The sequence below is a fragment of the Convolutriloba macropyga genome, chromosome 14 (genome assembly GCF_964194025.1).
Source record: "Convolutriloba macropyga chromosome 14, txConMacr16.3, whole genome shotgun sequence".
Lineage (NCBI taxonomy): Eukaryota > Metazoa > Xenacoelomorpha > Acoela > Convolutidae > Convolutriloba > Convolutriloba macropyga.
Genome location: NC_134481.1, coordinates 31,386,232 through 31,414,019, shown reverse-complemented (window position 1 = coordinate 31,414,019; position 27,788 = coordinate 31,386,232). Strand labels below are relative to the sequence as shown.

The 27,788-nt window shown below is 39.9% G+C and overlaps 1 protein-coding gene across 2 annotated transcripts in view; it reads left to right on the top strand.

Annotated features, from left to right (window-relative positions):
- The window catches only part of LOC142353515 (glycogen synthase kinase-3-like), an 87,029-nt gene extending 65,985 nt beyond the window's left edge, over positions 1 to 21,044 (top strand). The window contains exon 8 of one of the 2 annotated variants that reach the window (XM_075405770.1): positions 20,219 to 21,044. The gene's annotated coding sequence lies outside the window, so the exon portion shown is untranslated. The remainder of the gene's footprint in view (positions 1 to 20,218) is intronic. The other variant, XM_075405769.1, reaches the window with a different exon arrangement.
- Positions 21,045 to 27,788: the final 6,744 nt, after the last annotated feature.

The following is a 27,788-nucleotide window of genomic DNA, read 5'->3' as shown; positions in this document are numbered from 1 at the left end:
CTTACCTACCTAAGTAAGCCTTTAGAAGCCACTTGCGAAAACGTTTGATAGACAAAAATGAAAAAGTAAAAAAAAAAACAGTTATCACACGTGAACGAAAACTGGAAAAGAATTTTAAAAGAATTGTATTCAAATTAAAAAAAATGAAACAAAGAATTGTATAAATAACGCATGGCGCGGTGTGCCAAAAGAGAAAAACGCTCACAAACGCATAAACAAAAACCAGACAAAGACAAAAACAGCAAACAGAAAAGAAGTAAAAAGCGCGAAAAGGGTAGGACACGTTGTGGCAGACGTGTTTCGTTGCGCGCTTTTTCGTTTTTCGTCGTAGCTCGGTTTTAAGCGTTTTTCATTTTTTTTGTTTAATAGCCGCACAGCGATAGCTGGGGCTATTATTGACCTTCTCTTGGTTTTTTACAATTCAAAGAATTTGAATTGTATTGGGGAGCTGTCTTCTTTTTAAGATCTGTTCACACATTTTCATGATTTTTGAAGTCAAATTGGAGTAGTGATTTTGGTCACGCCGAAACAGGAAATGGAGCGAAAAAGCGAGTGGTTTTGCGGCGTAAAATTTTTTCGCTCTAAATTTGAAGTAGAGTGAGAAAACGGTGTTTGAACAAAAATTCGCTTTCTCGCTAGTGGTTTTTTATTCACATGCGACAATTTCACTGTTTTGATTTTTGATTTTGATTTTTACTGTTTTTCCAATTTTTTTGATCTGATTTTTTTCTAAATGGTTCTTCCAATTCACTCATAGTCCGTTCTAGGTCTAGTTTTTTAGTCAATGAAAATTCTTTGAATTGTACATCAGGACTTGTCCTGCTATGTTTTTTATTTCGTCGTCGCAATTTTTGTTACGACCATATGACGTCACAACCACTTCAAATCTGCTTTGTTCATTCTTTCATGCAATTTCAACTGAAGTGCGTGTGACGTCATTTTTCGCTTTTAGTGCAGTGAGTTTTTTGTTCATATGCGTGATTGAACTTTTGGTCACACTTGACTTACCTCACTCACAAAAATGAATTCTGCACTTTGAAATTGACTTTTATTTACTTTAATTCAAAGAGATAAGGTCAAGTGGGTGTGTGTCACTCTAACTGAAGGTTATTTGAGAGCAGCTAATAGAGGCAGCAAAAACTTATACAGATTTTTAATCAAAATTTAACATATCAGCCTTCAATGAAAAGACGAATTCTTCTGGTGTGTCTTTTTTACTGCTTTTTGAGACTGCAGATCTACGAGGCTATTGCGGCTTTTTTCTGGCAATCTGCCAGCTATTTTTTTATGGCGGAAGCGCAGCGTGGCCTGCTTCTTTCTCGCTTCTTTCTCAATGTTTCAGTTAAGAGAAAAAAAAGGCTCAAAAAGGCGCAAGCAAAAAAGTATGCAAAGACCAAAATAGCTAAGAGAAAATTTTAGCGCATCAAAAAGGCAGGACTCATTGTGCCAAACAAAATCCACTAAAATTGCTGAAAAAGACGCAACAAGAAATTGACACAAAAAAGTGAAATAGCAGGCGAGGACTAAGCAACAAAAAAACCAAAATGAAAAATGCTAGAAACCGCGCTAAGACGAAAAACAGAAAAAGAGTTAGCACCAAAACATGTAGAGAATGAGAAGATGCTTAAGAAAGGCATGACACTTCCCAAACAGAAGCTATGAAAAATAGAAAATGGTATCAAAACCTGCCAAGACTCCTCCAAGTATCGCGTACTAAATTTAACAGGGAACTCAGAACATGGCAGATCCGGTCAAAAACGCCAAAGAGAACTACTCCAATAACGTCTCTTCTTAAGATAAGCGGAGAAATTGAGCAAAGGGTAGGGAAGGAGACAAAAAGGGAAACGGAAAATCCCAAGCTTAAACGCGAACGCAGTGAAAAACTTGGGAGGGGTTGGGGTAAACAAGTCAGAGAACACTAAAGAGAATTAAAACAAGGCTCAAGCGTCGAAACAAAAGGCAACAACCAAATCTGAATTGTGCATCAGTAAAAACGGGGCAAATCAACAACCGCGCAACCAAGAACGTACGGGTAAACTAGAAAATACGTGACTGTCCTTTCACAACCACCACAAAAATCATAAGGATGCGAAAACGAATACACAGAGTAAAAGACAAGGAAAGAGCACGATATAAGGGGGTAACAGGACAGGGAAGAGAAAGGCAAAAAGAGGAAAAGAGAATCGCGTGCTAAAACGAAACTTGAACGGAGCGCAAAACGTGCCCGCAATCCTCCCCAGTTGTCAACTACTCCAATAAGGTCTCCTACTGAACATATGAGAAATTGAGCAAAGGGCAGGGAAGGAGATGAAAAGGGTACGGAAAACCTCAATAAGAAAGGAAACGCGAACGCAGCGCGAAACATGGTAGGGAATGGGGGTAAACGGGTCAAAAAACCGTACGGCGTATCTTCACCACCACAAGAATACGAAACATGCATAATATAATACACAGATCTTAAGCGACAGGGAACAGGTATGGTATAACAGGGCACGACAGAGCAAGGCAGAAAGCGACAAAAAAGCGAAATAGAAAACCCCGAGCTGAAATGAATGCAGCCAAAACATGAAAGGGGCCAAAAAACAAAGAAATATAACAAGGCTCAAGCGGCAAAAAAGGCACCATCATTCAATTCCGAATTGTGAATCAGTACAAACTGGTCATAGGAAAAGGCCTGCACCCAAGACGAAAAATATGGGAGACTATATAAAACCTAAGGCTCAAGGGGTCAGACAGGTTGCAGTAGCTAGAATCCTAACTGTCTAAGCAAAAACTGGGCGAACCAAATGCCCGCTATCAGAAATCCTATGCGTCAGCAATATATGAGCCGCTTTGAACCATCCCCAGAAAAAACGGAAGTGAACGCTGCAAAAAGCACAAAATCAGAAGCAAAAAACTGAAGAAAGTAGGACAGGGCTTGTCCCAAATTCGGAACTAAGTGACCGGAAAGCGCAAGCGAAGATATCCTGCGTGCTGTCCATCCTCCTCAACAGCAAACTCCTTCATTTTTGTCGCCTAGTAAATTTATCATGTGAAAACAAGGTAGAAGTATCAGAAACAAAAAAAATGCTCAAAACGCGTGGAGACATAAAAAGTAAAATAGCAAGCAAAAAGAAAGCGACAAAAAACTCAGAAATAATGAAAAAGGATCAAAACCGCACTTAGAGAAAAACAGAAAGCGCGCAACAAAACACGTAGAATGAGAAAATGCTTACAATGGCATGACATTTGCTAAACAAAAACTATGGAAAAGAGAGAACGATATCAAAACCGCGATAAGACAAGTAGCAAAAGGAATAGCTAAAGAAACAGAGAAGATATGCCAAGCGAGACCAAGGTGACAAAAAGGCAGGACACTTTGTACCAAACAAACCTTTAACAAAAGGCTCAAGAAACGCTTAAGAGACAAAAAAGCAAAGGACACACTTTGCCATAAAAAGTCATTGAAAAAGATAGGATAGTCTTTTTCTTGAGATAGGATAGGATAGTCCTTTTAAAGCGGCAAAAACCCTGAGATTGTGGTTATTGAAAATCACAAAGACGAGAGAAGACTCAAATAAGAGCTTATAAGAAAAAAAACAAAAATACGTAATTTGTGAAAAAAAACACAGAGCAATTCTCAATTGGCCGGATCAAAAGCAGCATCTTAAATCGAATGGTGTAAAAGAGAAATACCCAGGAGTACGAGCAGAGAAAAAAAGTACGGGAAAATTTACATTTCGGCCAAGGATGTCCTGTCCTGCGTGCCCCCTATCCTCCCCGGCTGTCAACTCTTTGTCCAGTATCGTCTGCTAAATATAACAGGCTAACACAGAACAGGGCAGAGAGGGAGACAAGAAAATGAAACGACGGATTAGGAGGGTCAAATTAACTCAAAAGCAAAACCTATGTGTCAAGTGGCCAAACAGGGACCAACCAAGGATATAATTCTAACTGCACATAAGCACAAACTGGGCGAAGCGAATGCTCGGTAACAAACATCCGAGTGAACGGACACGCTGTGTGTTCCTTGAAACCCAACCCGGAAAATCCGGGTTGGCTGAACAGAGAAGCGACAATATTAAAAGAAGCATTCAGACAAAAAAGTGACTTGACCTCAATCCTCAGGGGGAACGAACGGGTAAAGTAGAAAATACGTAACTGTCCTTTCACAACCACCACAAAAATCATAAGGATGCGAAAACGAATACACAGAGAGTAAAAGACAGGGAAAGGGCACGATATAAGAGGGTAACAGGACAGGGAAGAGAAAGGCAAAAAGTGGAAAGGAGAATCGCGTGCTAAAACGAAACTTGAACGCAGCGCAAAACGTGCCCGCAATCCTCCCCAGTTTTCAACTACTCCAATAAGGTCTCCTACTGAACATATGAGAAATTGAGCAAAGGGCAGGGAAGGAGACGAAAAGGGTACGGAAAAACACCAATATGAAAAGAAACGCAAACGCAGCGCGAAACCTGGTAGGGGTGGTGGTAGACGCGTCAAAAAACACAAAAGAAGTAAAAGAAGTCTCAAGCGGCCAAACAAATGCAATACCACCCAAATTCGAATCGTGAATCAGCACAAACTGGGCAAAGAAAAAGCCCCGCACTCTAGGCCGTACGAGTAAAACGAAGAATACGGCAGATTATATAAAACCTAAGGCTCATGCGGTCAGACAGTTTGCAGCAGCTAGAATCCTAACTGTGTCTAAGCAAAAACTGGGCAAACCAAATGCCCGGTATCAAAAATGCTGCATATCAGCAGCCCAAAAAACAATATATGGGCCCCTTGAAAACCATGCTCTGAAAAAACGGACGGAAATCCTTAAAAAAGCATAGCAAAATCAGGTGCAAAGAAACGGAAATAAGTATACAAATTCGGAACTGCGTGCACGGAAAGCGTGAGCAGAAAACTCGCATTGCTGATGAAGACTCTGCGTGCCCTACATCCTCGTCAGCTGCAAACGCCTTTATTTTTGTCTCCTAGTAAATTTAACATGGAAAAATTGAGCACAGAGCACAGAAGGAATCAAAAGTGAAACGGGAAACAGCGAGCTGGAGCGAATCACGATAGCTGCGCAAAACCTAGTTGTGAGAGTTAAAAGAGTCCAAAGACCCCAGAGAGCAACAGGGCTGAAACGGAGCCAAAATCTGATTTTGCATCAGCAGAAACTGGGCAAATAAAATTCCCTTTAACCATGACGTATTAGCATAGCGTGTTCTTTCACCACCACCTCAAAAATTGGAAGCAAAACTTGGAACAAGCAGCAAAAAAGGGAAAAGAAATAGGTGCATGCATGAAAAACAAAAGGGAAGGGTAAAACGGCAAAACACAAACCAAAAGCTAAGGCTCAAGCGGGCAAACAAGAAGTAGCAGTTAGAATCCTATCTGTAAAAACACAAATTGGGCGAAGCAAATTCCAAGTTCTAGATATGGTCCGCATCAACCGCGCAATATACTCGGCGCTATCTGTGACCCTCGAGAGTTCTTCCATAAAAACGCAAATGCGCCCAAAAAAGAAATGCTACGCAAATAAACATTCAGCAAGAAACGGTAGAAAGAGGAACATGTTTTGTCCCGAAGAATTTCATCAAGTGTCGTATCCGACTGAACATAGTAGGGGAAACTGAGAACAGCTCGGAGATTGAGTCAACGAAGCCAAACTGGAAACAACGTGGTGTAACAAAAAGTGGAAAGCAGCGAAAAACAGTGGGTTAGGATTGAAGGATCCAAAGATCCCAGAATCAGCAGCTATATCCTAATTGCAGCAGCACAAATTTGGCAAAATAAAAGCAAGCTAAACAAGGCCTTACAGCCAGAATAAAATCACACTTTAAATGTGTTCTTTCGTCACCTAAGAAAGCGGAAAAGGGTGACCGCAGTGCACAACAAACGTGCGAAAGGCTCGAAAATGGACGCAGCGAATATGGAGTAACAAAAATTGTGCTATTAAACCGCGCAAAGACTGGACATTTTATTTGCACCTTGAAACCCACTCCAGAAGAAACGTAGCGGCTCACCAAAGTGAAAAAATGGGCAAAAAACGAAAAAGTACAGTGTCCCGAGAATAGGGTGTGATCTGCCCTCAGAATGCGAACTGAAAACTCACTGTGCGGACAAAGGCGTCCTGTCTATCCTTCATCGTACCCAGCTGCAAACTCCTCTTCCAGTGCTCTTCTACTAAACATAACAAGGCAAAATTGGGCGCAAGGCCAAGAAGGGGACAAAAGGCAAAACAGGAAAGTAACTAAGCGGATTGACATAGGAATGCAGCGCAAAACGTATTAGTGGGAGGACTGAAAGGGTCAAATGAAACCAACAACGAACAGATGAGGAACCCAAAGACCAACCCTTAATCCTTAAAAAAGAAAAGCAAAATCAGGAGCAGAGAAACGGGAGGAAGTGTACGAATTCCGAACTACGCGCCCGGAAAGCGCCAGCGGAAAACACGTGCAGGACGAAGAGATCCTGAGAGCCCTACATCCTCGCCAGCAGCAAATCCATTCATTTTTGTCTCATAGTAAATATAAGATGGGAAAAATTGAGCACAGGGCCAAGAAATAAAAAAGTGAAATGGGAAAAAGTAATGTGGAGCGAAACTCGATACAGCGCAAAACAATAATGAGGGTTAGAAGAGTCAAAAGACTCCAGAGAGCAACAGAAGGCTCAAGCGGCCAAAGAAAAGCGGCGCCTAAATCTGATTGTGCCTCAGCAGAAACTGGGCAAATCAAAATCTCATTAACCATGACCGTATGAGTATAGCGTGTTCTTTTATCGCCACCTCAAAATTGGATAGGGGAAAAGGGAATTACAGAGCAGAAAAAACATGGAAAAAGCACCAAAAGAGGAAAAACAAAAGGGAGCATACGTGATTACTAAAAGGGAAGGGGAAAACGGTAAAACACTCAAACCAAAACCTTCTTGTTAAATGGGCAAACAAGAAGAATCGCTTGGATTTCTAATTGTATAAACACAAATTGGACTAAGCAAATTCCATGTTCTAAAAATGCAACAAATTAACTGCGCAAAATTCTGGACGCTATCTGTGACACTTGAGACCCACTCCAGAAAAACGGAAATGCGCACAAAAAAGAAACGCTACGTAAATTAACATCGAGCAATATACGATAAAAAAAAGGACGTTTCGTCCCGAAAACAATCAACTACGTGCCCAGAAAGTGCAAGCAGTAAGTTTATCTTACGGACAATGACGTCCTGCGTGCTCTTCGTTATCACAAGCTGGAAGTTCATCAAGTGTCGTATCCGACTGATCATAGTAGGGGAAACTGGCCACAGCTCCGAGATGGAGTCAACGAAGCGAAACTGGAAACAGCGTGGTGTAACAAAAAATGCAAAGCAGCGAAAAACATAGTGGGTTAGGATTAAAGGATCAAAAGATCCCAGATGTAGTAGCTATATCCTAATTGCATCAGCACAAATTGGGCAAAGTAAAAGCAAGCTAAACAAGGCCTTACGGCCAGAATAAATCACACTTTAAATGTGTTCTTTCACCGCCTAATAAAGCGGAAAAGGGTGACCGCAGTGCACAACAAACGTGCGAAAGGCTCGAAAATGGACGCAGCGAATATGGAGTAACAAAAATTGTGCTATTAAACCGCGCAAAGACTGGACATTTTATTTGCACCTTGAAACCCACTCCAGAAGAAACGTAGCGGCTCACCAAAGTGAAAAAATGGGCAAAAAACGAAAAAGTACAGTGTGTCTCGAGAATAGGGTGTGATCTGCCCTCAGAATGCGAACTGAAAACTCACTGTGCGGACAAAGGCGTCCTGTCTGTCCTTCATCGTACCCAGCTGCAAACTCCTCTTCCAGTGCTCTTCTACTAAACATAACAAGGCAAAATTGGGCGCAAGGCCAAGAAGGGGACAAAAGGCAAAACAGGAAAGTAACTAAGCGGATTGACATAGGAATGCAGCGCAAAACGTATTAGTGGGAGGACTGAAAGGGTCAAATGAAACCAACAACGAACAGATGAGGAACCCAAAGACCAACCCTTAATCCTAAAAAAAGAAAAGCAAAATCAGGAGCAGAGAAACGGGAGGAAGTGTACGAATTCCGAACTACGCGCCCGGAAAGCGCCAGCGGAAAACACGTGCAGGACGAAGAGATCCTGAGAGCCCTACATCCTCGCCAGCAGCAAATCCATTCATTTTTGTCTCATAGTAAATATAAGATGGGAAAAATTGAGCACAGGGCCAAGAAATAAAAAAGTGAAATGGGAAAAAGTAATGTGGAGCGAAACTCGATACAGCGCAAAACAATAATGAGGGTTAGAAGAGTCAAAAGACCCCAGAGAGCAACAGAAGGCTCAAGCGGCCAAAGAAAAGCGGCGCCTAAATCTGATTGTGCCTCAGCAGAAACTGGGCAAATCAAAATCTCATTAACCATGACCGTGTGAGTATAGCGTGTTCTTTTATCGCCACCTCAAAATTGGATAGGGGAAAAGGGAATTACAGAGCAGAAAAAACATGGAAAAAGCACCAAAAGAGGAAAAACAAAAGGGAGCATACGTGATTACTAAAAGGGAAGGGGAAAACGGTAAAACACTCAAACCAAAACCTTCTTGTTAAATGGGCAAACAAGAAGAATCGCTTGGATTTCTAATTGTATAAACACAAATTGGACTAAGCAAATTCCATGTTCTAAAAATGCAACAAATTAACTGCGCAAAATTCTGGACGCTATCTGTGACACTTGAGACCCACTCCAGAAAAACGGAAATGCGCACAAAAAAGAAACGCTACGTAAATATACATCGAGCAATATACGATAGAAAAAAGGACGTTTCGTCCCGAAAACAATCAACTACGTGCCCAGAAAGTGCAAGCAGTAAGTTTATCTTACGGACAATGACGTCCTGCGTGCTCTTCGTTATCACAAGCTGGAAGTTCATCAAGTGTCGTATCCGACTGATCATAGTAGGGGAAACTGGGCACAGCTCCGAGATGGAGTCAACGAAGCGAAACTGGAAACAGCGTGGTGTAACAAAAAATGCAAAGCAGCGAAAAACATAGTGGGTTAGGATTAAAGGATCAAAAGATCCCAGATGTAGCAGCTATATCCTAATTGCATCAGCACAAATTGGGCAAAGTAAAAGCAAGCTAAACAAGGCCTTACGGCCAGAATAAATCACACTTTAAATGTGTTCTTTCACCGCCTAATAAAGCGGAAAAGGGTGACCGCAGTGCACAACAAACGTGCGAAAGGCTCGAAAATGGACGCAGCGAATATGGAGTAACAAAAATTGTGCTATTAAACCGCGCAAAGACTGGACATTTTATTTGCACCTTGAAACCCACTCCAGAAGAAACGTAGCGGCTCACCAAAGTGAAAAAATGGGCAAAAAACGAAAAAGTACAGTGTCCCGAGAATAGGGTGTGATCTGCCCTCAGAATGCGAACTGAAAACTCACTGTGCGGACAAAGGCGTCCTGTCTGTCCTTCATCGTACCCAGCTGCAAACTCCTCTTCCAGTGCTCTTCTACTAAACATAACAAGGCAAAATTGGGCGCAAGGCCAAGAAGGGGACAAAAGGCAAAACAGGAAAGTAACTAAGCGGATTGACATAGGAATGCAGCGCAAAACGTATTAGTGGGAGGACTGAAAGGGTCAAATGAAACCAACAACGAACAGATGAGGAACCCAAAGACCAACCCTTAATCCTTAAAAAAGAAAAGCAAAATCAGGAGCAGAGAAACGGGAGGAAGTGTACGAATTCCGAACTACGCGCCCGGAAAGCGCCAGCGGAAAACACGTGCAGGACGAAGATATCCTGAGAGCCCTACATCCTCGCCAGCAGCAAATCCATTCATTTTTGTCTCATAGTAAATATAAGATGGGAAAAATTGAGCACAGGGCCAAGAAATAAAAAAGTGAAATGGGAAAAAGTAATGTGGAGCGAAACTCGATACAGCGCAAAACAATAATGAGGGTTAGAAGAGTCAAAAGACCCCAGAGAGAAACAGAAGGCTCAAGCGGCCAAAGAAAAGCGGCGCCTAAATCTGATTGTGCCTCAGCAGAAACTGGGCAAATCAAAATCTCATTAACCATGACCGTATGAGTATAGCGTGTTCTTTTATCGCCACCTCAAAATTGGATAGCGGAAAAGGGAATTACAGAGCAGAAAAAACATGGAAAAAGCACCAAAAGAGGAAAAACAAAAGGGAGCATACGTGATTACTAAAAGGGAAGGGGAAAACGGTAAAACACTCAAACCAAAACCTTCTTGTTAAATGGGCAAACAAGAAGAATCGCTTGGATTTCTAATTGTATAAACACAAATTGGACTAAGCAAATTCCATGTTCTAAAAATGCAACAAATTAACTGCGCAAAATTCTGGACGCTATCTGTGACACTTGAGACCCACTCCAGAAAAACGGAAATGCGCACAAAAAAGAAACGCTACGTAAATAAACATCGAGCAATATACGATAGAAAAAAGGACGTTTCGTCCCGAAAACAATCAACTACGTGCCCAGAAAGTGCAAGCAGTAAGTTTATCTTACGGACAATGACGTCCTGCGTGCTCTTCGTTATCACAAGCTGGAAGTTCATCAAGTGTCGTATCCGACTGATCATAGTAGGGGAAACTGGGCACAGCTCCGAGATGGAGTCAACGAAGCGAAACTGGAAACAGCGTGGTGTAACAAAAAATGCAAAGCAGCGAAAAACATAGTGGGTTAGGATTAAAGGATCAAAAGATCCCAGATGTAGCAGCTATATCCTAATTGCATCAGCACAAATTGGGCAAAGTAAAAGCAAGCTAAACAAGGCCTTACGGCCAGAATAAATCACACTTTAAATGTGTTCTTTCACCGCCTAATAAAGCGGAAAAGGGTGACCGCAGTGCACAACAAACGTGCGAAAGGCTCGAAAATGGACGCAGCGAATATGGAGTAACAAAAATTGTGCTATTAAACCGCGCAAAGACTGGACATTTTATTTGCACCTTGAAACCCACTCCAGAAGAAACGTAGCGGCTCACCAAAGTGAAAAAATGGGCAAAAAACGAAAAAGTACAGTGTCCCGAGAATAGGGTGTGATCTGCCCTCAGAATGCGAACTGAAAACTCACTGTGCGGACAAAGGCGTCCTGTCTGTCCTTCATCGTACCCAGCTGCAAACTCCTCTTCCAGTGCTCTTCTACTAAACATAACAAGGCAAAATTGGGCGCAAGGCCAAGAAGGGGACAAAAGGCAAAACAGGAAAGTAACTAAGCGGATTGACATAGGAATGCAGCGCAAAACGTATTAGTGGGAGGACTGAAAGGGTCAAATGAAACCAACAACGAACAGATGAGGAACCCAAAGACCAACCCTTAATCCTTAAAAAAGAAAAGCAAAATCAGGAGCAGAGAAACGGGAGGAAGTGTACGAATTCCGAACTACGCGCCCGGAAAGCGCCAGCGGAAAACACGTGCAGGACGAAGATATACTGAGAGCCCTACATCCTCGCCAGCAGCAAATCCATTCATTTTTGTCTCATAGTAAATATAAGATGGGAAAAATTGAGCACAGGGCCAAGAAATAAAAAAATGAAATGGGAAAAAGTAATGTGGAGCGAAACTCGATACAGCGCAAAACAATAATGAGGGTTAGAAGAGTCAAAAGACCCCAGAGAGAAACAGAAGGCTCAAGCGGCCAAAGAAAAGCGGCGCCTAAATCTGATTGTGCCTCAGCAGAAACTGGGCAAATCAAAATCTCATTAACCATGACCGTATGAGTATAGCGTGTTCTTTTGTCGCCACCTCAAAATTGGATACGGGAAAAGGGAATTACAGAGCAGAAAAAACATGGAAAAAGCACCAAAAGAGGAAAAACAAAAGGGAGCATACGTGATTACTAAAAGGGAAGGGGAAAACGGTAAAACACTCAAACCAAAACCTTCTTGTTAAATGGGCAAACAAGAAGAATCGCTTGGATTTCTTTAATTGTTTAAACACAAATTGGACTAAGCAAATTCCGTTTTCTAAAAATGCAACGAATTAACGGCGCAAAATACTGGACGCTATCTGTGACCCTTGAGACCCACTCCAGAAAAACGGAAATGCGCACAAAAAAGAAACGCTAAGTAAATAAACATTGAGCAACATACGGTAAAAGGCACACGTTTTGTCCCGAAAACAATCAACTACGTGCCCAGAAGGTAAAAGCAGTAAGCTTATCTTACGGACAATGACGTCCTGCGTGCTCTTCGTCATCACAAGCTGGAAGTTCATCAAGTGTCGTATCCGACTGATCATAGTAGGGGAAACTGGGCACAGCTCTGAGATGGAGTCAACGAAGCGAAACTGGAAACAGCGTGGTGTAACAAAAAATGCAAAGCAGCGAAAAACATAGTGGTTTAGGATTAAAGGATCAAAAGATCCCAGATGTAGCAGCTATATCCTAATTGCATCAGCACAAATTGGGCAAAGTAAAAGCAAGCTAAACCAGGCCTTACGGCCAGAATAAAATCACACTTAAATGTGTTCTTTCACCACCTAAAAAGCGGAAAAGGAGGACCGCAGTGCACAACAAACGTGGGAAAGGCACAAAAATGGATGAAGCTAAAATAGAGTAACAAAATTTTGCTATTAAACCGCGCAAAAGACTGGACATTTTATTTGCACCTTGAAACCCACTCCAGAAGAAACGTAGTGGCTCACCAAAGTGAAAAAATGGGCAAAAAACGACAAAGGACTGTGTCCCGAGATTGGGGTGTGATCTGTCCGAAGAACGCGAACTGAAAACTCACTGTGCGGACAAAGGCGAACTGTCTGTCCTTCATCGTACCCAGCTGCAAACTCCTCTTCCAGTGCTCTTCTACTAAACATAACAAGGCACAATTGGGCGCAAGGCCAAGAAGAGGACAAAAGGCAAAACAGGAAAGCAACTAGGCCGATTGACACAGGAATGCAGCGCAAAACCTATCAGGGTGAGGACTGAAAGTGTCAAATGCAACCAACGACCAACAGATGAACCCAAAAACCAACCCTTAATCCTTAAAAAAGAAAAGCAAAATCAGGAGCAGAGAAACGGGGGGAAGTGTGCAAATTCGGAACTACGCGCCCGGAAAGCGCCAACGGAAAACTCACGTTGCGGACGTAGAGTTCCTGAGAGCCCTACATCCTCGCCAGCAGCAAACACATTCATTTTTGTCTCCTAGTAAATATAACATGGGGAAAATTGAGCACTGGCCCAGAAGAAATAAAAAAAGTGAATTGGGAAAAAGTGATGTGCAGCGAAACACGATACAGCGCAAAACCTAATAATGAGGGATAGAAGTGTCAGAAGACCCCAGCGAGCAACAGAAGGCTCAAGCTGCCAAAAAAGCGGCGTCTAAATCTGGTTGTGCATCAGCAGAAACTGGGCAAATCAAAATCCCATTAACCATGAACGTATGAGTATAGCGTGTTCTTTTATCGCCACATCAAAAATTGGATACGGGAAAAGGGAATTGAAGAGCACAAAAACTTGGAAAAAGCACCAAAAGAGGAAAAACAAAAGGGAGCATGCGTGATTACTAAAAGGGAAGGGGAAAACGGTAAAATACTCAAACCAAAACCTAAGGCTCAAGCGGGGAAACAAGAAGAATCGCTTAGATTTCTAACTGTATAAACACAAATTGGACTAAGCAAATTCCGTTTTCTAAAAATGCAACGAATTAACTGCGCAAAATACTGGACGCTATCTGTGACCGTTGAGACCCACTCCAGAAAAACGGAAATGCGCACAAAAAAGAAACGCCACGTTTATATACATTGAGCAAAATACGGTAAAAAACGTTGCGTCCCGAAAACAATCAACTACGTGCCCAGAAGGTGCAAGCAGTAAGCTTATCTTACGGACGATGACGTCCTGCGTGCTCTTTGTCATCACAAGCTGGAAATTCATCAAGTGTCGTCTCCTACTGAACACAGCTCCTAATGAACATAGTAGGGAAAACCGAGCAGAGCTCCGAGGAACCAATGAAGCGGAACTGGAAACAGCGTGGTGGAACAAAAATGGCAAGCAGCAAAAAACCTAGTAGGGGTAGGATTAAATGGGTCAAAAGATCCCAACGAACAACAGAACATGGCTGAAGCAGTCAGATCTGAAGCACCTATAACCTAATTGCATCAGCACAAATTGGGCAAAGTAGAAGCAAGTTAAACAAGGCCTTACTGCTAAATTAAAAATACACGACATTATATGTGGTCTTTCTCCACCTAAAAAATCGAAAACGGAAAAGGGTAACCGCGGTGCACAAGAAACATGGGAAAGGCACGAAAATGGACAAAGATAATACCGAATGACAAAAATTCTACTATTGAATCGCGCAAAAGACTGGACATTTTATTTGCACCTTGAAACCCACCCCAGAAAAAACGTAGAGGCTCACCAAAAAAGTGGAAAAGGCGGGCAAAAAACAAAAAAGGCCACAGTGTTTCCCGAGAACAGGGTGTGATCTGCCCGGAGAACGCAAGCTGAAAACTCACCGTGCGGTCAAAGACAAAGGGACAAAAAGCAAAACATGAAAGCAACTAGGCGGAGTGACAGGAATTCAGCGCAAAACCTATTAGGGGGAGGATTGAAAGTGTCAAAAGAAACCAACGACCAACAGATGAGGAACCCAAAGACCAACCCAATACCGTACGAGCATACCGAAGATTCAGTACACCGTTCTTTCACCACCAGCTGAGAAATTGGGAACGGAAAAAGGAAACTACAGCGAACAAACAAACATAGAAAAGCACCAAAAGGAAAGCCTCAATTAAAAACCTGAGACAAGTGGGCAGACAAGAAGGAGCACCTAGAATCCTATAAGCACATTGAGCGAAGGAAATGCGAAATTCCAAAATTGCTACGAGTTAACCGCGCAATACGTTAGACGCTATCTGTGCCCCCTTGAAACCCACCCAAAAAACGGAAGTGCACCCAAACAAAAGAAATAAACAAAAATGGAGCAAAAAACAGTAGAAATGGGACACAGTGTGCCGCCTCCAAAACAAGGCTTGTTCTGCCCGCAGCACTTGAGCGGAAAACTCATCGTGTGGACAAAAATGTCTTGTTTAGGAGAGCAGCTATGCGGATTGGCACTGAAACGTAGCCCAAAACTTATTAAGGGAAGGATTAAAAGGGTCAAAGAAACCCAAAGACTAACGGAAGAAGATTCAAGCAGCACCTAACTACTGATTGTGCATCACGACAAACTGGGCAGATCAGAAGTCCAGTACCCAAGACTACCGGCATAGCGAATAGTGTGTGAAGGCACACAACAGTAAAAGGAGGGTTAAAAGGATCAGAAAAACAAGCAACTTGACGCTCAAGCGGCCGAACATGAAGCAACAGATAATTCATAATTCCTAAGAATGAAACGTACAATTTACTAGACATTATATGTAACCTTTGAAATGCACCCTCGACAGGAAAAGCGACTGAAAGAAAAATTGACCACAAACCGAGAGGAGTAAAAAAAATTAAGAGGGACACGGTGTTTCTTGAAAATGACACCACGTGCCCAGAAAGCAAGAGAGGAAACTCACCTTGTGGACAAAGACGTTTTGCATGCCTTCCATCCTCCTAAGCTGCAAACACCTACAATGTTGTCTTCTAAAGGTAACAGGTAAGACACCACATGGTAGAGAACGAGACAAAAAAGTGAAATGCAAAACAGCGATGTAGAATGGCACACGAACGCAGCGCAAAACCTAGTATGAGGGACAAAAGGGGTCAAAAGACACCCAAGAGCAACAGAACAAGGCCCAAGCAGTGAGACTGTATTTTTTCCTTTGCAACCGCGTCAGAAGGTGGAAACCGGCAAAAGCTAACCGGGAGCGCACAAAGAAATGAGAAGAAAGCCTGGAAGGAAGAAAACAAGGATACGGCTTAGGTGGTAAAATGGAGGGGTAAAAGGATAGAAACCGAATACAAAATCTAAGGCTCCAGCGTTCAAACAGAATCAACACCTAGAACCGTTCGAACGCGTCGCCCTTTTCTGTTCCAGCAAAAATTGCCACAAATTTTAAATAACTTCCACAAAGTTATTGCAGGAAGAAAAAAGCTGGAACTAGCTACTTAGCTGCCAAAAAATTAACCCCAGATTTGCCCGGTTTTTGGGTTTGAAACGAATACCTGAAATGAATACTCTAATAACATTAAGCATTAAGTAAAGAAAATCTGGCAAACCTAAATTTGCAGATGTTTCTTTTATCAGTGTTACGTTCTTGCAGAGCGTAACGTATTTAACAGAGCAACATTCAATAGAGGGAGGTTCATTTTCATTTTGCAGCAATTTTCGACCTTTGCTGTCTATATCCATTCCTTGCGAGTTCACACATCTTAAGAATTGGACGAAAACTCTCTTCCGGGAAAGTGTTGTTCGTTATTGTCCCGATAGTGCAAACAATATGTCACCCCTTATCGGATTTTTTTGATGTTGCTTCTTTGGCTTAATGCATTATTTGTCTTCCTCTTCTCCATTTCACATAGAGCAATATTTTAATTTTTTCTCGGTGCATCGTACCATCTTGCGCTAGTAAGTTTACTTCATTGAAATTGGAATTCTCGTCCCCTCCTACGTCGATTTCCCCATCTTCTTAAGGAGTATTTAGGTTAGGCTGACTTTTCATCCATGGCCCTTCTGCGCAGCTCATATATTGAGCCAGATCTTCCTTGCTGGAGTCTATTGCAGCAATGCTGTTCATGAAGTGACCAATTTTTTCGCAATTGTGCGCCTCATAAATACAATGAGAAATGCAAAAGCGGTCAAAAAAGTTTTCTCGTCACCTCAAGTTCATTTTTGACGAATTATTTGCATTTTAAAAGGATTTTCTCTTATTTTTTGGTGGAATAAAATCGACGATCAAAAAGTTCTGGACTTAAAAACGGAGCCTAAGCTACTCGATATCGCCTCTTCAGCACCCGCTCATCAAACATCTGGTGACTGTGTGTCTGTGCAAGGCTAGACATCTCGCTGTGGTATTGTATAATCCAAAAATTCGTAATAGAAATTGCAATCCGTTTGGTCTGGTTATTCGTCATCATCAAAATTGCATCATTTTGCGGCTCTGTGATCTTTCTTCTGATTTTAAGGACTTTCCGGAACAAATTGGTTGTCATCGTCACTAATTTCGGAAGATCAGCCGTACTATAATTTCTCAAAAATGCTCAAAAGATCTGGCTGATTGCCCAGTCAAGTTTCTCGAGCCCTTGGAACACTTAACTCATCTTGTGCTTCAAGGTTTTATGAACTATTACGATCCGAACTGGAGAGATACAGAATCTCCCTCCGAGATTAAAATTTCCAGATCGCATTATTCTCCGGAAACCCTTTTGCCATAAACCAAATTGACACAAAGTGCTGATTCGTTTCTTTCATTTACAAAGCATCCCAATTTTGTAAATAGAAAATTAGAAGAAGCGTAACTTCAATGTTCAAAGGATTTTTTTTAAAAAGGAGAAAAGGAATTTCATTATGAAAAAAATGGAAAGAAAAATAGGAGTCAACTATCACTGAAGTTGATGAGAATGGTCAAAAAATGAAAGACAAAAAATCGATCTGTAACGCTTTTAACAAAGTGTTCAGCGGAATGGGCTTTTATAAAGGGCAGGTTGTTCCATTGAACGTGGAAAAACCAGAGCAAACTTTTGAAGTACAACTTGAGACCTTTTTTTTACTTTGAGGGAAATCTATAAAATAATTGACAATCTAGACAATAACAAAGCACCTTGCTCGGGATTCATTAATTCTTGGGCATTGAAATCTGGAAAATACGCGTACTCAATAATCAGTTAGTGGACTATCTTGAAAAAATATGAGCTTTTGAACAGAAATTAATTCGGCTTCCAACGATTCTAAAGGATGCACACATCATACCAACTCACCAAATGGGAGCTCTTCCTGTTTTGACTAATTACTGTCCTATTTCCGTAACTCCAATTTTTGAGAAGTTTTCCAAAAACTTACTCAATTAGTTAGTAGACTATCTTAAAAAATACGAGCTTTTGAACGGAAAGCAATTGGGCTTCCAATCTAAAAAGGGTTCAATTGATGGTGTGCTTTACTTTATTAAAAAAGTAATGGGAAATTTGGAAGTCGAAAATTTGAATTTTTCCTAATCGAAAATTTTTCATTTTAAAATCTTTCTAACAATTCGAAAAGAATGCGTTAAATTGGCCACTGATTTTTTAGAGAAAATAACTGTTAACCATTGTGTTCCTCAAGGAACAGTGCTAGGACCTCTTATTTTTCTGTTAAACGTCAACAATTTTTTGAAAATCTTCAGGGTGATAATGACATTTTTCAGTATGCAGATGACAGTATTATTTGCAAATTTGATAGTAATGAGAGTATTCTATGAAAAATTGAAAAAATATTAGAATAAACAGACAAATACCTGACAGAGATTAAACTCACCGTAAATGCCGATAAAACAGTTATTATTCTTTGAAACTCATTCCAATGCAGACCCAGAGTTTTCAAAGGTGAAGTTAGTAAACCAGCTATTGCTTGTCGTTATCTACGAGTACAACACAAATTGATTCAATCTTAACCTTTGAAAACCACCTAAACTGAGGTTTAGGTTATATGGCTAATGCTATTCGTTTTTTTAATTCTTGTAGGAAACCAAATTCCTTTAAATATAAGATGTGAACTTGTCAAATCAATTGTACTCTCTCATCTTTCTTTCGGCGGAATTTTCCTTCAAAATCTTACAGCAAAAATAGAAATCGCATAAATAAGCAACTCAACTGGGGAGTAAAAGTTTGTCATTTTTTTCAGAATTTTGATCACTCCGCTGATCTTCATCTTAAGGATCTATCTTGCCTGTCGAATTGTTTGTATCGAAAATTAGCTTAATGAAACTTCAAACAGATATAAGACAAAATGTTTACTAGTCGACTAAAGGCTGGACAACACAAGAGAACAAATCAAAATATTATAAAAGAGAAGAAAAATGAAGTCACACGTCTTTGATCCTTAGAAGGGTTCGAAAATGGAACAAATTGCGCTCTTCAGAGAGAGCTTTAAACAATAAAACATGTTTTAGAAATGTTTCAACTGAGTTTTTGCTCGATCAGCACAAGAAGATACCAGTTAACAGACATATAGGAGCTTTGAAATCCTGTTTCTACCTATGATATCGAACAGCCACAATTTCAAGATAATAACAATAATACTGAATCTGTGATTAATTTATTTCAAGATTTGAAGGCATGTGGATATTTAAACCAAGGGTTATAGCCAGATTAATTTACATGTTTACTTCAAAAAAAAATTGTGCGTCAAGCAAGTCAACGGCGGCTATTTTCAGTCTGGGCTATGTTTTATATTGATATAGTCCATGCACCTTCTCATTAAGAGACAGGAGTATGTCCAACTGCAAAATGACATCAAAATAGTTGGCTGTTTGAAAATGTTATAAGTTTTTTTAATAGCCGCCCTCATCTTCTCAGCCGGCTATTATTGCGCTCCTATTTTTTTACTTCGTCGAACAAAAAAATGTTTCGCTTTACCTCATTTTGCCGCTTTTTCAACATTTTGCGTGAAATATTTTTGACTTCTCTATGCTAGTTTCTCTCTTCTCTCATTCTGCTAAAAGTGATTTTGAACATCAGTTGCTCAGCAAAGCAATTCAAAATGAACAGAGTCAGTATAAAAATTGAAGTCAGAAATAGAAACGGGATAAACCCATAAAGCCCAATTTTAGATGCCCGCTATTTGAACGTCGTTCCTATAAGTATTAGTTACCTCTCTCTAATGCTTATTGGTTTTGATAGTAGCCCCTGTAGCCTCTCTCTAAGAAACAGAAGTATGTTCAACTACGAAATGCCATCAAAATAAATCGGACTTGAAAGATGTTTTTGTACAAAAATCTTTTTTTTTCAATATCTATTCTTTCAATCCCAATCATGCTTATTGGAATCAACGGCGGCTATTTTCCGGCAATCTGCCGGGTATGTTTAATATTTTCTGTTGTGACAATCCCAATGGGAGTCAATGGCGGCTTTTTTCCGGCAATGTACCGGGTATATTTCAGTTTGCAGCTGCAAGTCCTCCAACTCATTTCTGTTGTTATCTATGTTACGGACAAACAGGATTATTTCGCAGCTATTTCCGTTATCTGTCGTCTGTTTTTAAGGCTAAGTCCTTTTTGAGGCATAAATGGGGACTAATGTTATATTTTGTGACAGATCAAGGTATTTGTAAATTTTGGATTTTGTGTATCATATGGTCGTATTTTCTTAATTTTGTAGGTTCTCAAGCAGTCAATTGTCAGCCCGTATCGTGAGCTCAAAGCATGATGAATTTCAACTACCCTTAGATAGCTAATCACCCAATCAAATCAACCCATCCAGACTTCGACTTATGGACTGACGACTTCTGGAGAACGATCCCGCCTCCTCGCCAGCGTCCTTTCCGTGGCCTCCCTACTCCTGTGGATGTGGCGATATCAAATTGTAGATATTTGGCTCAAAGCTGCCTGGACCCTATTGGCGTTCCGCCAAACAAAAGAGAATTTATCCCAAATCCCCTCAGATCGAATAAAATATTCACACCTGCATCAAAACACAACTTGTAGCTCGTCAATTTTAGTCACCGACTTTGCTTTGATAGATGAAATTATTTGTATCGTCTGTCCGAGTTTTCCAGAAAACTGCGAGCATTTTTGTTTGTTCAACTGTTTCTTACTCACTGCTATAAATGCCAAATTTATGAATTGATACAATTAATGTCGGGACTAGTTTGGTCCGAGTAGCCCTCTCCATAAAATGCAACAACCCTGCGAACTAACTGCTCAACGTTCGATATTATATTGTCGGATTAGCTAGAAACCTTTTTCTCGCGAAATGTATGTCTAGCTAATTATAATTACTGCGCGCTAATGGCTATTTTGAAATTGCACGATAATATGTATCGCCTTAGAGGATTTGAATTCATTCATTAACATTTTTCTTGTTTTTGGCTTTAAATTTTTGACCTCTATTTTTGCCATATATATCATAACCGCATTGGGTCATGTTTAAATTTATAACTCTACCTTATTTCTCTCTTTTTCTGATTAAAATTCGCGAACTTGAGGAGGAAATTCGAGAATTTATTCATTTAGTTGAAGGAGATCGAATTTTACATGATTTTAAATATACAAATGCAGCGAGCTAAAAAGAGGGAATTTCGGCAAGTTTAGGTGCAAATTTGCCCACAGAGTTGATCATTTTTGATCAAAGTATGAAGTATTGTGTCAACATTCGATGTTTGTTTGTTCTCTCGTTTTTTTTTCTAATTGTAAATAGTAATCACTAATGTACCAGTACTTTCTTTATTACGAAGTCAATCCTTCTCCAAAAATACATTCGAAGGGTCAATTCTTCGCTATTTCTCAAGTTCACTCCTATTTTCATTTCTATCAAGTTTTCTGAAAAATTGCTAAATCATAAAATCGGAAACGATTTTCTCGCTGTTCATGTTCGTGTGTCGAATGTGCTCAATACCTATTACAATAATGCCATTATTTCTGCCAGTGAAAGGAATAATAAAAATTTATAAATCGGAAGTTGGGATTAAGCAATCCGACGCCATTTTACTGTCACTTATTTCCAAGGATAAAAGGGATAAATAATGGAAATTTTAGGGTTGGTCTGATTTGTGATACATCAAATAGGTAATCACTGAATTATTTGAAATTGTTACTATATCTAGGTACCAATTTATAAGCATACAAGCATCATATAGGGTAAAAGTCAAAGTTAATTTTAATTGAGTGAACTTGATCGAAGACCTTTTGAGAAAGAGTGTAGCGATAGATACTCTGAATGTCAATGGCACCACAACAAAACAATTATGATTATGCATTGAAAGATATAGTTAGTTTGATATGGTGATGATGTGGAATTAAACGACAATTAATGTTGTTGTCTTTTAAACCAAAATAGTGCTGTGCTTATTTGCTCTTTTTCATAAATCACCACCACAAACACCTCGCTCTAAAAAGCACCACTCCGAAAGTGAACATTGCGGTTATCCATTTGATGGACGCCGTATGCTCACTTAACAGGCAGCTCAATGACCTGTAATCTTAATAGAAAGTACTTCAAATTTCAATCTGCTAAGGGGTCCAACTAGATAAATTCACAGAAGAGATCTCAATGTTGAAAATGCAATTTGGGTTAATTGAGTTGTGTGTGATAGAACGGAACTGAAATTTTCCTCACAATGTTGATCAATCCATGGCGGCAGACGGTAGCAGGTAGCGCTGTGACGTAGTTTGTTTTTTGTATTATTGTAATTAGAAGTATTTCATGTTTTAAAATTCAATTACTATCCTCAAGTTTAAATAGATTTTCTCTACTAAATTTGTTCTTCATTTGAATTGATTATCGACTCGCTAAGAAATCGCTATATCATCCTAATGAATGAATTGATGTTCATTGTTGGTGCCCGTAAAATACGGTACATCAAGAAGGCTCTGAGAGGCGGAAATGTCGGCTCAAAACAATCAAGACCTACACGATCTAATAACTCTGTGGAACCGTTGTGCTTGAGAAGAGGTTTTTAAAGTTTTGAGTAACCGCGTTCGATAGCTAAGGTGTTACTGTTCTCAGTGTTTTTTCCCTCAGTTTAAGCATCGTTCAATGGTGGAAAAAAGGCTTGGATAAAAAATCGCAATGAAAAATTGGATACATTTAAGCACAAAGACAATATAGTTTGTACATTCACACATGTTCTTGCTTTTCTGACTGGCTATGCTACAGATCAGTTTCTACTTTTTTAAGTTTCAAAACAAGAAATTTATCAAACAATAAAAACTTGGCAATTGCAAGAGTTGTTTAAAAAAAGACAACATTTTTTTGTAGACCGTCGATTATATAATTACTCATCAAAAAGCTTTTACTTTAAGAGCTGTCATTTGAAACTTGCGTAACGGTTATCTCAGTGGTTTTCTCGATGTCGCTTAAAAGAGTTTTCAGAAAGCGTATGCATTGTTCGATTATTAATTGCTCTTGAACGAAGTTCATAGCAATTATTGTAAACGTGTGTGTGTCTTTTTACGACTCGAAGAGGAGTATTGAGATTCTACAGGTGTTTTTTTTAGCAGAAAGCAAGCTTGTTCATGACTTGAATTTTGAATTCTTTCTGTTCGAACATTTACCTCCGTTTTTGATTGTTGACTTCTGTTTTCGAACATTGGACTTTAACAGTAGCTTCGTTTGTAATGTATAGTAATTAGGAACTGCTGGTAATGGTCAGGGTGAAGAGGTCATTTTGAGATTTTTTGTTCCTATATAAGTCACCCTTAATTAATTGCTTTTGAACGAAGTTCATAGCAATTATTGTAAACGTGTGTGTCTTTTTTATGCAAATTTTTTGCTTCACAATTTTGCGCTTTTCTAGAACATTCTTTGACTTCTCAAGTAACTTTTTCACGCTTTCGTTCATCATTTTTGAGTGATCTCTAGTGCTCCGAAGTTGCTAATATGAAATCGGTAGCAGCATAGCGAAATTAAGTCACTCGTAGCGCAATGGTTGGTGCGGGTGGCCATGGATCGATAGGTCAGTGGTTCGAATCGGGGTTGGGTCGAAGTTTTTTGCACCCAAAAAGAAAAATTGATCCAGACTAAAGACCATGAATTAAAGTGCCTCGCCTGTCGTTCAAGAGCAATTCTTCTGACATTTGTCGGTTTATGTTTATCTAAACTACACCGCACAAACCAACCCCCCAACCACCTATCTACCCCCCCCCCCCCCGCAACACCTACCTACCCCCTGCTCCACCGCCCCGCACCACACCCCCCAACTTACCCCCACCTACCCCTACCCCTCCCTTCGCCTAGCTACTCCCACCCAACTACCCGCCTCCCCATCCTTTCTACCCAACCCACCCACCTACCTAACCCCCCCCCCCCCCCCCCGGCGCAACTTACGGGTTTGTTGGGCTACTTTTGTTTTTTCTCTTGTCTGTTTTGATGTTCTGATTTCGGTAAGGTTAGGTTACAGATTATAATGCACGACGATTCGAGTCGTTTGCGGTATTCTACCGGCTAAGTTTTTTATGCAAATTTTTCGCTTGACAATTTTCCGCTTTGCTCCGAAATAAAGCGTGTTCCTAATATGAAATCGATTGCAGAAAAGCAGAGGTAAGTGGTTTGTAGCGCAGTGGATAGTGCGTGTGGCTGTAAATCGGGAGGTCAATGGTTCAAATTCCGGCGGGGGAATTTTGCACACATAAAGAAAAATTGATCTAGGCTACAGCCTCTGAATTAAATTGCCTCGCCTGTCGATCAAAAGCAATTCTTCCGACATTTGTCGGTTTATGTTCGAATTTTTGTCAATGATTTTTTAAATTTCCTTCATATAGTAAGAATGAAATGGTTTTTAATAGCTCTTGAACGGATTTCATTGCAATTATTGTAAACGTGGTCCTTTTTATGCAAATTTTTTGCTTGACCCTTTTGCGCTGTTCTTCTAGAACATTCTTTGACTTCTCAATTGACTTTTTCACGCTTTCGTTCTTCAGTTTTGAGTGATCTATTTTGCTCTAACTCCGAATTAAAGTTTGTTGCTAATATAAAGTCGGTTCCAAAAAACAAGGGTCAGGTAGCCGAGTGGTCAGTGCGTGTGATTATGGATCGGGAGGTCTGTGATTTGAATCCCGTTGGGGTCAACTGTTTTTCTACCTGCCTGTCGTTCGAGATTAATTCCGACATTAGTTGGTTCGTTTTTTAAACGAATAAAGTACATTTTTAAGGCTGTAGATCCATATTTCCACAGGTTATATTAAAAGTTGCATCAATCTTCGAAAGTTTAAAATGCATTCTAGTCTTTTGGTGTGCTCATTATTGTCAAGGTTTAAGATGAAATCGGAATTTGACATGGGCAGTTTTATTGCTTGCTCGTTCCTGTTTCCGTCCGATTTTCATATAAATGATCAAAGCATTTCAAATTCTGTTTTTTTTGTTCTGGGGAAGAACTGTCGTCAGATATAGCGCTGTTGATTAACAATTTTGAAGCAAAGTTTGTAGCAATTTATTAATTGCTCTCAAAACGAAGTTTGCTGCAATTATATTAGTCCTGTTGGTCTTTTTGTTATGCGATTTTTCGCTCGACCAATTTTTCGTCCGAAGCATTTGACTTTTCATCCTCAAAAACGGGATAAACAGGTAGCGCCCAGCGGGCATTAAGTGCTCTGAGAGCTTACTAGTCTTCAACTATGCGATTCGCAGAATCTGTTTTGGAGACTTATACTTATGATGCGAAGGGTGGTTCTGTTGCCACCTCATCAGCCCCCCGGTGCAATCCCCCCGCTGCGCTCACTTACGGCCCTTCAATTAAGCTAAAGCTAGCCTCACTAAACCGTGCCTAGCTACTGACGAAGCCAACCGCTCGCCTGTCGTTTGAGAGCAATTCGCCTGACGATAGTCGGTAATGTTAAGTCATGTGTTCGTGTTTTATGACATTGCTTGACCGAATTTCCGCCTGACCCATTCGATCTTTTCCCTTAAAACGGTATAAACAGGTGGTGCCCAGAGTTCTCGTAGAGACTTTCGGCTCGCTAGTCTCTAAGAATGCGATTCACCAAAAATGTTATGGATACAAAGTAATGGGGCGCTTCCCCGACTGCTAGTCATTTGAGAGCTATTTGTCCAATTTTAGTCGGTTTGATTTTATTTTTTTCTGGTTAATTTTTGGGAGCTGACTCTTCAAAACGACAAATTTCAAAGCAGACTACTGTGGTCAACAAACTGCTGTTCCACCAAAAAATAATACATAGTTACATATACTCATTGGAATACAGCATACATGTTAATGGACATAGTTTGCGCAGGTCAAATCATGACGCAGACTACTTCAATCAAATAACTTGCTCGTTGTTGCTCGATATGTCCTGTGAATCTCTAATTTCGACTGTAAAAAGAACAATTTTGTTATTCTCTCCCTCTTATTCGTATTAGTCTTATATGATCATTTTTATATCCTTATATTTTTGTTCTGTTATTCTTATTTTAAAACGTTTATTTTGCGCCAGAGAATGTTCATATCCCAACTCTTATAATTCAATCGTTACAATTCTGCTGTAACGTTTGGATGTCAACAAAATTTTACGGGGAAATTGATCTACACCAATAATGACCTTTTTGCTTATGTTGAATTTTTAAGCATGCATTTGTTTTTACTTTTTATGAAAACGGGCGAAATTGCTAGTATTCTGTTTAGAATTTTTGTTTCGTGCTGTATCATACCTGGTTTACCGAAAGCAAGTTGTCACACTAGTTGACTTGTTTGTTAGTACTGCCAATCAAATACGGTTGCAGGTTTTGGCTGGAGAAAGGCACCCAGCAATCGAAGTGTTATCGAACAAAATATTGGGGTGGATTTTTTATTGTTGAAGTTCAACCACGTACCAAACGTATTCTGATCAGTGTCTGCGTCGCGCTGTCAATTTTAGGTTTTTCATCCATGCAATCAAAATCATTAGAAAATTGATGGCTAAAAATGGTCAGGCACCAAACCTCCTAAGTCTAATTTTGCTCGCTCTACTTAGTCGCTCTCCCGCTATAGTAAAATTTAACTTTTGACACTTTCTCAAGTGTAGAGAAAAAAAGCCTAGTTTTGTACCTTTTGATGCTCTAAAAAGTTTAGAGACACCAGGGTACAATTTCATCGGTCAATAAAACTTTCAGGCTGAGAGTTTAGTTTGAAAGATTGAACTTAGACTTCGTTAGAAATCTAACTTTTGACACTTAAGAATGAAACCGCTATAAATATTAGGCTGCTTCACTATCGAAGGAGACAATTGGTTAATTTCTACTAATATATTTTTAGAATGTATAGAAAAATTTTGTTTCACTAGTCTGCAAAATTGTTCTCTTAACATCAATTTCAAATGAATTTCAACACTTTCGTACCCTTTGGCTCTCTAAATACGTTTGAACAAAATCATAGTCCCCCTCGTACCCAGCACTCGGGCGCAGGCACCCTCGTTTTAGGACACTAAGTCGCTCGGGGGACTAAGATATATGTTTTAGCATATACCTAATTATTTTTAACATTTTCATGATTTTTAAAGTCAAATTGGAGTAGTGATTTTGATCACGCCGAACCAGGAAGTGAGTCATTTTGCGGTGTGAAATTTTTTGACTCTAAATTTAAAGTCGAGTGAGAAAACGGTGTTTGAACAAAAGCCCGTTTTCTCGCTAGTGGTTTTTTTGTTCACATGCGGAAATTTGACTTCAATTTTTACTTTTTTTTTTCAATTTTTTCGATTGGATTTTTTTTTTCTAAATGGTTTTTCCAATCAATTCATAGTCCGTTCTAGGTCTAGTTTTCTGTTTAATCAATGAAAATTCTTTGAATTGTACGTCAGGACTAGTCCTGCTATGTTTTTTTACAATTCAAAGATTAAGTTTCCTTAGAGGCCCAAAGTGGGCTTTAGTAGTCCTTCAAGTGCTTATAGTGGTGCAGCTGCTGGGATGGCCCTAATTTAAGGTTAAAAGGTTATTTTTAGGAGTTTTTTGGCTCAAAATGGTGTAATTTTTCATGTTTTTTGTGATTTTTTTTGAGTTGTTTTGTTTGATTAGTCTTAGGTTGAAGTTTTTAAAAGTTGATGAAGGCCTTTTGCGAGACAAAATTGCTTGTTATGACCATTTTATGAGCTATATGTCTTGGTACTACAAACAAAAACACAAAATTTTTTTAGCCCTAGGTATCAAGAAACCTCCTCTAGCGTTTGATAAAGGGTTTGATGATAGATTACTGCAAAATTTCGAGTGGTAATGGAATGATTTTCAACTTTTTGTCATCATGAATTTTAGCATTTTTTGACAAAAC